This window comes from Stenella coeruleoalba (genome assembly GCF_951394435.1).
Source record: "Stenella coeruleoalba genome assembly, chromosome: 3".
In the NCBI taxonomy this organism is placed as follows: Eukaryota; Metazoa; Chordata; class Mammalia; order Artiodactyla; family Delphinidae; genus Stenella; species Stenella coeruleoalba.
In genome coordinates, this window is record NC_137148.1 from 122,311,329 (window position 1) to 122,325,344 (window position 14,016).

Sequence of the window (14,016 nt, forward strand, 5' to 3'; positions counted from 1 at the left end):
TCTTGCTTCTTCCTCCTCCGTCATCTCTAACGAAATTTTCCTGATGTCTGTGGCTCAGTTGGTATATATTTTGAAAGATTCATTGTGGTGAATATTTTGAGTCCTGACAGTTTAAACGTGATAGAGGGAACAAAGGATTTATATATTTTTTGTACAAAGTTTTTTCTTAAACTGTATAATTTTGTAAATAATTTGTTTGGTTTTTTTGTGTACTAAAACTACCAGCGTATAGATTTCAATAAGAATTGTTGTATTTTTGTATTTGGAAACTGAAAATTACAGTAAATTAATGGAGCTGTAAGGAAATTTTCAGTAGACTGACAATTCAGCAGAGTGAGATTCCTTTTCATATGATTTTTTAACCTAAAATTGACATCTTATTACACTCTCAGTACAGAGAGAGTTGAGGATTTGTTTGACCTTTTTAGTTCTTGGGGGAGAGGGGGGTGAAAGAGAAGGATGTTAAAGTGAAGAATAGCTAGACACTTTTTCGAGTAAGTTTTGAGGCCCTTTATATAAAACTTAGTTTTCAATACACCTAAAATACTTCATAAACGTCTTTTCCTAAGACTTCTAAAACATGTTTGACTCTCAAAAATGTATTCAAAATATGTGTTAATATAATATTAGAAAATTTAAGTTAAGGTTAGCATAAACTAGTTAAATGTATATATTTTTTCCTTTAGGACTGAGATCCCCAAGCATTAGAATTTCTCTTAAAAGCAAGTAACTATGACTTGTTTTCTTGGCATCTTCACTTACAGAAATAACATATACCATCTGAGGCAAATTCTGTTCTTTTTAATGTGTATGACATCTTTCTAAGTAGCCGTTGAGCAATAACAACCACCAGCCTGGCTCGGTCATCTTGGTTTACTAGTGGATTGCTGCCCAGGCTTAAGAGGTAACCCCAGGGAATGCAGAATTTCCCTCAATTTCTTCATGCTGTAACATTGAGAAAACATCGTCAGTAGCTAAGGTGATAAATTGGAAAACGTCTTGTTAGGGTGAAAAAAAGAGGTCCATGCTGATGGATCATTATTTCAAAAAAAAAGAAAAAAAAATCATGTGAAAAGGAATAGTGGTTCCTCTTGATGTATAGTATGCCTGTATTATAGTTTTTACAAAATTGTGAACTTGTGTAATAGTATAATAGGAGATATTGTTGAATTTCTAACTGTTTATACATTTAAATTCATATATGTAATGTTTGTTTTATCGATTACAATCTGAATTTCTAAGAAGCATGTTGACTTTTGCAATAAAGATGCAATATGGAATGGTTCACAATTGAAAAAAAAAGATAAAAGTGTTGCAAATTTAAAAGAATTTGGAAAATTTATGAACCATTCCAAAAATTATAACAATCACCAAAAGAGCTGTAATTCTGGCTTGTTCTGGAAAGAAAGAAAACGTATGTGTATGCTTGCTTGAGTGTGAGAATGAATGAGTGATAGATATGTGTGTGTGTGTTATGTTGGGTTCATGTACATGAGAGAATGCCACTCAATATGAATTTGGGTACCGAAGTCACTGGCTATTAAATATTCAGTAGAATCACTCCTTTGACAGAGTGGTCTTGAAAATGAAAGAGAAGGGCATTAAAGTGTTAACTTATAAGTAACCTTTAACAGCCATATTTCTTTGTTCATGGATGGATCTTGGTATCCCAGATAAAAAGCACAAACAATTTTATAAAAGCAATTATTTTAATATTATCTTGAGGATATTCAAGATGCCTGCAAACAATAGGAAGGACATTTTCCTTAAGCACAATAGAGAGAAGGGAAAGAACACCTTGAAGAGATGACCTAGGGCTTCCCTGGTGGCGCAGTGCTTGAGAGTCCGCCTGCTGATGTAGGGGACATGGGTTCCTGCCCCGGTCTGGGAGGATCCCACATGCCGCGGAGCGGCTAGGCCCCATGAGCCACGGCTGCTGAGCCTGTGCATCCGTAGTCTGTGTTCCGCAACGGGAAAGGCCACAACAGTGAGAGGCCCGCGTACCGCAAAAAAAAAAAAGATGACCTAAAGATATGACAGTTCTAATTGTGATGGATATTTGTGAGGAATAACAAGAGAAGGAAGTGATCTTTACCCAAAAGGACTATGTGGTGATGGGAAAAGGATGTATATATCACTTGGGCTCCTATTTTCTTGTTTTAAAAACTGCTTTTCATACAAAATTCCCCTCCGAATGTTTATGCATTGTCCAAGAAGAGTCGTTCTTTAAATCTCAGCTTATACAGGAAAATAATAAAGAATGGGAGTAAATTTCATTTTCATTATTTTCAAATAAACAAGTTTTATTCATATTTTGTGAATTAAGTAAATGGCAAATAAGCTGTGTGACCATTTGTTTTGAATAGATGATAATTTATCCAATAGATGTTTATCATAAACATGAGTCTAGGGCTTTTGGTGGGGGAGCCAGCATAATTTTGAACGTAATTACATTTGTTTAATAGTAACAAATAGTACTAAAATGAGCTCTCATTAATTATTGGTTTTATGTGATTTTTTTTTTACTGCTTTTGATGTAAGTTATTCTATAGCCAAGGATAAATTTTGAATCACAAGCCCCAGTTTACTGTCTAGGCTGGATCTAATTATGTTCCAGTAAACATAAGACATGAGTGAGTATGTCAACCAGCAGGACCATTTTAGATTAGAGAGTCAGGGTTGCTTTAAACAAGTGGACCAACATTTTGCAAGTCAAACCTGCCCCATTTGGCATCATTTTTAGTCTCAAAGATCTACTTGAGGGGCCAACCAAGACTGACCCAAAAGAAGGCTATACACTGCTAATCCAGGTATTACGAATCACCTTCATTTATGCTAAATCCATTTATTGCCAAGTGATCTCCTTTCTACAGGATCATCTACCATTTGGCCTCTTACCTGGTTCTGCAATCGACCTTAGGCTAACTAAACCATCCCAAGCATTCTGAGATAGGCGACTTGATACAGGTGAAATTAAGGTCAGAACAGTGTTTGATAATTGTTTGCAGGATATTTGTGGTTTGAGTCTACTCTTATCTTAGACTTCTGCAAACAGATTTTTTTGGTTGTGGTGGTTAGGAAGCGTGATAAACACTTTTTCTTTGTATTTATGTTATATTTTTCCTTTTATGAAAGGTGAGCAAGGGAAGAAGGCCCTAATCTAATAGCCTATTAGTTTGTTTTCATTGAAAGTCTGTATTTCCTACATCACTGCAGTTTTCTAACCACTTTATAGAGTTCTTTTTTCTTATTAGGCCGCACTGCGCGGCACGTGGGATCTTAGTTCCCCGACCAGGGATGGAACCCATGCCCCCTGCATTGGGAGTGTGGAGTCTTAACCACTGGACTGCCACGGAAGTTCCCATAGAGTTCTATTACTTTGATAGAGTGATCCACTAGTTCTTAAAACATTTGAGTTGGGGTAATGGTTAGTGCTTGATTGTGCAGAATTTTTGTTCTTTACTCAAATCTTTGTTGGGGAGTAGGGTTATAGAAATAAGCCTTTTAGTTGCCTAGCCATGTTTCTGTTGAACGAGTCTTCAACACTGCTTTGTAAGCACTTCATAAAAGTGAATGTCTTTTTAACAGTTTTCTAAAGTCCTTGTGATTCTATCTCTTCTTAGTTTGCCCCCAGACAGCTTCTTTTGTGAGAAACTGATATATTTCTCTCAATTTGAAATGAAATTAGATAATAAGGGCTAACGTAGACCTTGCCAAATAAATGCGGTTTTTGAGGATGATTTGGCTTCAAGATTGAGGCTGCTCACATGTTTACTTTGAGTTCTTAGACCAAAGGCTGCCGATTTATCTGTGTAAGCGTCTGATCCTGTGTAAACTATCTAGTGCTAGTTCCTGAACCAACCTCCAACAAAGGGTTATTTACCGTAGAATTCAAGATTTTAACATTTAAAGCCTGTAGGGGGCTCCAGAAGGCAAAATTTAGTGGGCCTTAGAGCAGTGACTGAATCTTTTTTTCACAGCAACTCAACAGTGAAAAACACATTTTGCACTGGGACCCAGTATATACGTACACACAAACCAAACAAAAGTTTACCAGACAATGCTTACCCTTACAACCCAGTATGCACCTGATATTTTATTCTTGTCAGGGCCCACTACTTGGCTTTCAAAATTGCAGTTTGGAAAACACTAACCTATTGAGTTTCAGGGTGAATTGCATTTTTAAATCCCTCTTCCTGTGACATTGTCAATACTATTTTGAGTATAAAATGATAAAATTTTATCTTCTGTGCTTTGCTTGGAAAAGTAGTCTGGGGTCTGAAGTTGACCTTTAGTCTAAAAGGTGAAAATAATGTATACATCAATCTCTTTATTGATTACTTGATGCTCTTGAGCATGAAGTTATTTTATAGTTTTTAATTTTTAAAATAGACAACTGTGAGTGACTTTTTAAACTTGCCTGTAGTTTTATATTTTTGTCATTTTTTGCCCTGGGAAGGGAGTGTAATGCTAGAATATTGGTGCTACTTTTTATGAAATCTAAGGCACTTTGCAGGAATTATTTAAAAAAAAAAAAAAACCTGCCCACGAAGTCCATACAGCTACAAATATTTAGTGTCTGTGAATCAAGAAAAGATTATTTGGCTTTGAATTTAATTTTGCATTTAGAGTTCACCTTAGCTATCAACGATTCAAAACAAACCAGGTTTGATATCTCTGAGAAAATTGTACATATTCCAAAATTGTTCCATTGAATTCACCCTTTTAAAACATATTCTCCCATAGGTTCATAAGAAATAGGAGATATTGATAAACTCATATAAAAAATAATTAGTCCTTGCCACTTTTTTTAATCTTGGGCAAGTGTGTCATTTGTGTATTTACATGTCTGAGCTTTTCTAGTTTCTAAAATGTAAAGAGAAAGATTGAGAACATGTCAGTGTGAAGGTTGGAATATTTTCAGAAATCCATAGAAGAAAACTATTGTCTGCAAAATAAATCAACACTGGTCATGGAAATATGTTATTTGTACATTTCAGTATTTCTATCCTCTTGTCCATGTACATTCCTTTTCGGATTCCTTAAGCAATAAAACTTGACTTTCCTCTAATACCATGGTGACAAGTAAATATATTTAATTAAATTAGTTGATAGTTTTAAGCTATTCACTTTTGTGAATTCAGTTCAGTACAAGTATTGAATGGAGACTGTGAACCAGATAATGGCTCAGTAGTTTGCCTGCATTCTGCTTGCAGCCTTTTGAAGAAGGTGCTCCCTGTTCGGCTTTGAAAACTGAGTTTAGAAGAGATTAAATGGCTTCCCAGAGGTCACACAGTCTGTAGTGGTGGCACCAGGATTTGAACATGGGTCTGACTCCTGTGCTCATGTGCTTAACCTCTGTGCCCTGCTGCTTCTAATAAAATGGGATATTGCAAGTATGTAGAATGTCACTGGTCTTTTTTACTAGTGTCTGTCAAACACTGCCATTCTGGCTCCATCTATCTCATCTGCCCTGGATTGGAACCGGGCTCCCTTGGGGAGTGATACTTTAGGTAGCATATTGGAAACCACAGAACATAGCATTTATAGATGCTAATTTGTGGAGAAGCATTTTAAAGTAATAATTTTCTGTGACCTCCATAATGTACAGCCAGCCAATTTGATACCTTTGACAATAATTTGGCTGTATCATAACCTATGTTTATTTTATGTTCAATTTTATCTTAAATATTTTTCCTGTGGCAAACAGAATTATGATAATATTGCAGTATTTCTACCTTGCTTCTTTGTGTTTTTCAATATTTCTGGTGCCTTCTTTCTTTTAACCTTGGCGTTAAAAAAATCACGTTGTACATAAATAAGTTTACATGCTTTAATTTAATGATGTTTTCATATAGTATACTGAATTTTCTAGGCAGAAAGTGCTGAGAAAAGCAGTGTTTGTTCACAGTTATATTTATGCCGTAGATTTTTTTTTTAAGAGTATATTCTCAGTGAATAAAACTGATGTTCATGTCATTGTTCTGTTGTTTATAGAGTTACTTGATTTTTTTACATGTTCAGATTTCTTATTTTAGTAATGTCATTCTGAATCCTTGTGGATTTCTAATTTTAGCTATTTTGGCAACTATGAGAGATGTTTATTGACTACTAATGATATGGTAATAATTGTCATCTGCAAAAAGGAAAAGATGTTAGCACCCTTGGGAGAAAGGGGGCTTTTTATTCTTTGACAGCCCATGAGAAAAGTAGGCATGTTCTAATAGATTCAACAGAAAAAGTTTTTTATTCTTGACAAATTTAGCAGCCATTGGGAATATTTCCAGTATGGGAACTGTATCAGGGAAATTGCTGAGACAAAAGAGAATGATTATAACATTCTGCTGGTAACAGTACAAGTTTTTAGAAAGGTGTTTCCCCCCAAATTTTGGATTATGTCATTAAAAAAAAAATCTCACTGTCGTCAAATGCTAAAAAAGCATACATGCTCTTTTTAAAGCATTATCAACATATTTTGCTTTGAAATATCAAAGATGGGGAAGAATTTTATACATAGAACTTAATTGCTTAGAACTTTTTTTTTTAATCTTTTGAAAAATTTCTACCAAAAACTTTAAGGCACTTCTCTCCCTGTGATTTATTTAAATCTTAATAAATTATACATTTCTGCACTTTAGCCATTCATGTGAAAATTATTTGGAGTCATTGCAATAGAATGGTGCTGTGTGGTCTCCTGAGGCCCCAAGTATGTCAAAGAAGTTTCATCCACTCTTAGTTTTACATTTTTCAGTGACTATTATTGATAAAGTAGATAAAGCTGGACAGAAGTCTGTAAAGATTGAAGTAAATGATTCAGATCTGTGTAGAAGTGAAGACTTAATTTATGTAAGGACTCTATATGTTTATGACTAGCTTTTGTGCTTAGCTCCTAGTGGTTTTGGAAAGCTGTCTATGAGTTGTGGGCACCTATTCATTTCTCAGAAATGGCTGTATCTAGGAAAACAAAAACAAAAAACAAAGAACCCAACTGGTATGATCAAACATGTTCAGAAAACTTTGAACATTGTCTGTAAAAACAGTTCACAGTGTATTTTGTCTCCTGTTTTACAAACCAGGAGGATTGCCTTTTTATTCATTTTGAGGTTTCCAGGATCATCACTGGCTGTAGCTTGATGCTTCATAGACAGGGTGGAAGAACTGGTTACAGTAGAGAGTTTCACTTGTTTTTCTTTCTTTGTGGCCTACGTGAATCAGAATCCAAAGAAAATTTGCACACTTAAAATAGGAGAAAAGTACAACGACTTTTGATAGTGTTCAACATTTTTGTAGGGCAATCCTTGACCGTTTTTGCCCAGAAACATAATGGGTTTTTTTTTTGTGTATGCCATAAATAAAAAATTAAGAAAACATGAGACAAGGAAAAATAGCCTGCATGCAGAAGCCCTTTATTAACCGTTGAAAAAATGACTTGAAGAACCAGGAGAGGTCATAAGGAAAAACCTATTTCTGCCTTTTATTTAGGGAATTTTTGTTTCATTTCGCCACAGTCAAATTTTAATGGTGCTAAGAAGAAATAATTGTAAACTTGGAAAGGGAATTGTGAAGGCTATTTTTATTCCCTGATGTGCTCCTATAAATTGTTGTTTTTCAGTTTAAATCTTGGTTTCTTTAAGCATGGTACCATTTTTGTGTTGTACGTTTAATGTCACTGTTCCCAGTCAGAGAGGCATGGCAAGCAGAACTCCAAGGACCCACAGGTCTGATGGAGGTAACTCCTCTCCCACAACTGAGGTGTTCCTCAGCCTTTCAGGGGTCAAGAGAGCCCTAGCCTTGGTGTCAAAATACTATTGGCTATGATTTCAGTGCTCATCATGTGACTCACTGTGCTGTATGGTTTCAAGCATTCTTATTTACTCTACAGGGTATACTATGATTTTTCCCTTTCTGTCCAAGGGAAATCTGAGGCACAGGCAGGTCACCGTCTCAAAGCAAAGCCAAGATTTGAAGCCGCAATACATCTGACTTCAAAGCATGGCTTGTAACCACTGCTTGGTACTGTGCTCTCGTCCCAATAGCTGTGTGAGCTGAGGTTAATTACTTAGTCCTTTGAATGCTCAGTTTACTCATAAAATGGGCCTTATAATAACAGAGCCCATTTAATGGTCGCAGGATGGCAATAAGCATTAAATGAGATAGTATCTCTGAATGGAGCTGTTTTCAACTACAAGTGAATTTCTTACATTGGTTATTAAATCTTGTGGAATCACCTAAATAAATGTGCTTAGCAAATGTTGGAAAAAAGAGAAGGGAATACTTCATACCTGAGATTGCATCTTTATATTTCTTTAATATATCACATTAATCAAGTAGATAAAGACAACCAGACTCTAGGTACTGACATTTCCTAATCCTTAGCAATTGTTAGTGAACATTACACGTAGCCACAAGGTGGGTCAACTACCTCGTGGTAGACGGTCAGCATGTTCTGACCGTCTTACAAGCCTCTAACTGCAGATGGGTGAAGGGGCTCCATTTCCTGTCTAGAATCCCCTTACCAGTCTTCCACAGAAGAACAAAAGTATTATATATACTTATGTGATGTACCACAGAAAAGCCTAAGTATTCCCCCAAAGTCTCAAGCCCTTTGATCTGGGAATTTACTTAACAGAGCCAATACTTCAGAATCACCCTCTACTGGTTGTTCTGTTTTTTGCCATATGATCTGCTCCCGCTGGATAAGTGTGCATCTCTTAGTGTGAATCTCTTTATGCAAAATGAGATTTTTTTCCTTGTTTTAACAATTCTGTTAAAATTGTTAAATTGTGGTCAGTGAATTATGCTTTAGGGTGTGGCAAAGGGAAAACATTTTAAATAGAAAAATTAATGAAACTATTTTTCATAAAGAATATATTTGGAGGACAGTGGAATTAGCTCTTGAATAGACATATCACTAGTACAAATTATGTGAAATAAACGCATCGTTCATGGGTTTGGTGTTTCTGCGTAAAAGGCCGAAAATATTTAAAAGCAAGCTGTCATTTTCTCCAGCTCTTTGTAAAATTATCATCCAAGTGTGTGAAAAGAATCACGTTAAAACTCTTAAACATTTCTTTTTTAGTGGGTTCTACTGTTATTATTTAAGCAAACGTATTGATTTATTGAACATTCAGGAAGATAAAGTTTTGGGAGTTTTTTGGCCACGCCGCTCGGCAGGAGGGAATCCTAGTTCCCCCACCAGGGATCGAGCCTGCACCCCCTGCACTGAAAGTGTGGAGTCCCAACCACTGGACCTCCAGGGGAGTCTAAGATAAAAATGTTTTAAACACTCAGACTGAAAATATACATGTTTTAGGATGGCACCTTCCCTCTCTCGCTTCCCCTCCTCACTTCGGACTTTACTCCACTATTAAAGTGACCAGAGGGAGACTTTCTCCTTTGCGACTCTTTCCACATCTCTATTTTACACTGCCTCAGGACATCATCTCCCTATTCGTAAACCTGCAGGATTTTGTCTTCTTTTTTTTTTTTTAACCTATTCCCTGTAACAAAGGATTCCCCTTCAGGAAGAAAGGAGGTCATAGCAACAGGCTTCTCTCAGGGATCTCCAGGGGCACCATGCTTAATTCACTGCCATGATGGTACCATGCTTGAAGAAACCAAGATTCTTTCTTATTGTTGGAATGACTAACCCAATGTGAATACCCAGAAGCCATGGGCGGAGTTGCACTTCAAATTTAAAATTAAAGCAGGGGGATAGCAGGTGTGAACTTTTTGGTACTGGCTCTATCTGGACTAGATCTGGAACATTAGGTGAAGGGACCTTTTCCACGGGTAATGAATATTATCTGTGGAATCCATTCTAATACTACACTGTAACCCCAAAGGGTAAGCACAGCAGAAGAAAAATGAGCCACTCTTATAACCCACACACAGAGCTTTTTTCAAACCTAAGAATTATGAAATCATTCAAACCTTTACAATGTTATAGTACTTTTCACCCTGGAATAACAGGTTATGAGAGAGGCTGGGGCGTTTATTGAAGAAAAGATCATTTACTGTTGTCACTCTATGCATTGGTGCTTATACTAAAAAGTAACTTACAGAATTTTTGAAGAACTTAGCACCAACTGCATTGTGTCAGGAACAAATGAGTGTCATCTGCCCATTTGTTTAAGGGGTATATTAACTTACACGATAAACACAGAGGGAAGATTCTTTCCCCTCATATGAGTTGATTTTGCGTAAACTTATCAGTTCAGATTTTTATAAGAATTATCTCCTTCTTTCAAGCAATAAGAGCCTGGCAACACTGGGAAGAAGAGAAATTCTGGAATAGCTCTTTAATTTTCTTCCTTTCTCCCACTAGCTGGTTTAACTGTTATTGCAATACACTCTGCAGGTATTTTAGTAATGGGTGTAATTCTGGACGTTGCTTTTTAAAGGTGATAGTATCTGTCCTAAAGTAAAAATACCTGAGCAGAAGCTTGTGCAGATCACTGAAATGGAAGCGTGGTCTGGAAATTGTAATTTTGAATACCTTCATAGGCAAATTAGAAAATTTTGCTTTAATGTGGTACAAAACATGAGTATTACCAAGTTTGGGTAATTAGCAAATATTTATCTCTTCCACCTTTTTTCATTTTTATGGTTTATAGAGTGTGATTCTCCTTCCGATTAATTCCATTCTGCACTGTGAGAGTTTATGTGTTTTTACAGATCACATGGCAAATAAGCACGTCCTTCGGGTTAGAAATGTGTAGAGAGAGAAATGGAAATGTGACCAGCGTGGGTAGAAAGACCTAAATATACTGTTGCCGTATATCTGAGTGGCTCTTTGGATTCAGTTGGTCTGAGTACAGAAAGCAGTGCCAGTTACATGGCCCGACAGGTCGTGTTGTTTAATAAAACATAGAAGTGACACAGAAAGCTCTGGCAGCATGTGGGTTTGATTTTGTTAGTACAGCTAAGGGCGTGGACGCTTTGCCCAGCTCCTGCATGTTTTCCCCACGTTGGACAAATGAGCTAATGTGCTACTTCCAGAGAGCTTGGTTTTAGGTAATAGGCTCTCCTCTCTTTGTGGTATTTCTTTCTTTCTTTTTTTTTTTTTAAAATTTATTTATTTATTTATTTTTGGCTGCATTGGGTCTTCATTGCTGTGCGCGGGCTTTCTCTAGTTGTGGCGAGCGGGGGCTACTCTTCATTGCGTTGCGCTGGCTTCTCATTGCAGTGGCTTCCCTTGTTGCGGAGCACAGGCTCTAGGCGTGAGGGCTTCAATAGTTGTGGTGCATGGGCTCAGTAGTTGTGGCTCAGGGGCTCTAGAGCTCAGGCTCAGTAGTTGTGGCACACGGGCTTAGTTGCTCTGTGGCATGTGGGATCTTCCCGGACCAGGGCTCGAACCTGTGTCCCCTGCATTGGCAGGCGGTTTCTTAACCACCGCGCCACCAGGGAAGTCCATCTTTGTGGTATTTCTATTTTAATTCCACAACCTGGTGACTGGTCCAGGGTTCATTGATGCTAAAGGAGTAGGTGCAGGGGATGGTGGAAAGCAGCAGAAGGATGGATACTAAAGGAATCTGTTATCCTTGTCTTGTTTAATGTCTATTTCCTCTACTATTTGTATGGGTTCTTGGCCCTGCCATCTCAGCTGAGTAGGCACAGAGGGGAAAACGGACAGAGGTGTTAAAGAGAGGTTGATTGTGGCGGCAGGGCGGATTCTTGCCAGTGAGAGAGATTTTTGTGTGAAAGGGGAGACAGTCATTCTGGCCCACACGAGAACATGATGCTGGTCTGCTGCAGCGAGGGCAGGGTCTGCCCTGCCCCACCTGGTGGGTGACGCATAATTACCTGAGCAGCACGCTCTGCTCTTGTGCATGTATTGTGCGAGCTACTGAAAATAGCACCCCGCCCCTTATTTTTTCTGGTAAGTAAAGCAGTATTTCAACCACATTCACTAAAGGCCCATCAGTGGCACTCACTCATTCGAGACACCCGCAGAGATTAGACAGGATGCCGGTTTATGCCCCAGCCATATAACTCCTCTTCTCTCCATGCGAGAAAACATTAGAGAGCGCGAGTGAGGGAGAGTGACTTCATTATAGGGGATAACCTCAAATCCATCCTAATTTATGACAGCGGATCTTTCATAAATGTGGACACTCTAAATCACAGCAAATGATGCGAGACATGCAAATGTGCTCTGACACAAGGTGTTGAGAATCCCTGCCTTGGAGTAGAAGCTCCAACATCTGATTGCACGCCAGAAGGTTCTGGGGAACTTTAAAAAATACAGGTTACTGGGCTGCAGCTATGAAGATTCTATTTCTGTAATCCTAGAGAGGGGCTTGAGTATACACAAACACACACACACACACACACACACACACTCAATATAAGTATATTTTTAAATTTAAATTAAAACTTTTTTAACTTCCCCAAGTGATTGTGGCAGGCAGCATGAGAAGTACTTCCTAGGATCACTCCATCTATTGATGAGGTATATTTCAACAGGCAGGACATCCCAAAGAGGGGTCATTGCCTGTGACCCTTTGGATCCAAGGTCTGAGTGCTGCAAGGGCCTTTGAAAAGATCTCATCCGTAGTCTCCAGCGTGGGTCGGGAGAGGGGCACTGGAAAAAGGACAGGGTTAGCAAACCAGTCTCCTACCAGCTCCCCATGTTGACACAACCATTTTGCACACCTTCTGTGGAACATGAGGGGAACTGTGTTCTGCTCAAAGGATGATGAGAAACATCATCATGACTGAGACTATGAGTTAGCAGGCAAGGTGGAGCTGTCACTATCCATCCATCACAAAAGCTGTGGCCGGACAGAATGTGAATTCCGTGTAGAAGACCCAGTCCTGTCATTCCGTAAACTGGGTTGTCCTGAGAATTCATTTTATAACCTTTTGACTTGGGTCCTCTTATTATTCCATTTTGCCAATGAGGAAATTGAGGTACTGAGAGGCCAGCTTGTCCAAGTTACAAAGCTATTAAGTGGAAGAGCCAGATGGTCCAGCTCTCAGAAATGTCCCCACTTTAACAGCAACTCCCATACTGCGGCTCACAGAACTGCAGGGGCTGCCTTAACACAAAGTTTGCAACTCAGAAAAGGAGCCAATAGATTTTGTATGAAGGCAAAAATGGAGGTTTGAATCAATTCAGAATTGGATATGATGATTTAGAAATTTACAGCCTTACTAGTTATATAACCTCCATGAAAGAGGCTGCTTTTAGAATATTTACTGGAAATTGGGCAGTTTTCTAAATGCTGTTTTCAAGAGGGACAGGCTCATTCTTTTCGTTCTCCAGAATTAGCTTTAGCCCCCTACATTCATCTCGTATTATTATTGCTTAATATAATCCTTAAATATTGGAAAATGTGAACAGAACTTGCGCTAGTAATTTTATTGTGCCTTGCAGTTTAAACAAACATTGTCTCGGGGGCAGTGATGTATCCCCTGTTTTTGTTTCCTGTCATCACTATATATTTATGTATTTTTTCTATTTGTGCCTCTTTTATACTCATTCTATTCTTCAAGATTGTCTTTATGAAGATACATCTGTTTAGCTTTGGTGATTAGCAGAAACATTAGCAGACCTACTGTTTCAGAGCATAAATAATTAATGGCTGTTCCTCATTAATTTCTTCTGAAACCGACTCTTGTTAGACTACCGTTAGATATATTTCTTGAATTAAGAGAAGATCTAAGGAAAAGGGACTCACTGTCTATTTTGAAAACAGATCATTTACTTTTGATGGAAAATTATGACATTTGAGTTCATAGATGAATAAAAAGAAACCTCTTTTAATGAGATACGACATATGTCTTTTGTTTGCTAAGGGCCTTCCATCACAAGTTGTCTGTTCTGTGACCTGTTTCCCTCATTTCCACACAAACCTGCCTTTTTTTTTTAATTTAATGCAAGTAGTAACTATTTATTGTATTGAAATATTTATAAAATATTACAACACACCTGCCTTTTCATCAAACAAATCTAAAACCCAAAGGTCCCCTCTGTCTCTGCATTGATCCCTTTCTTCCCTTTGCTGTGAA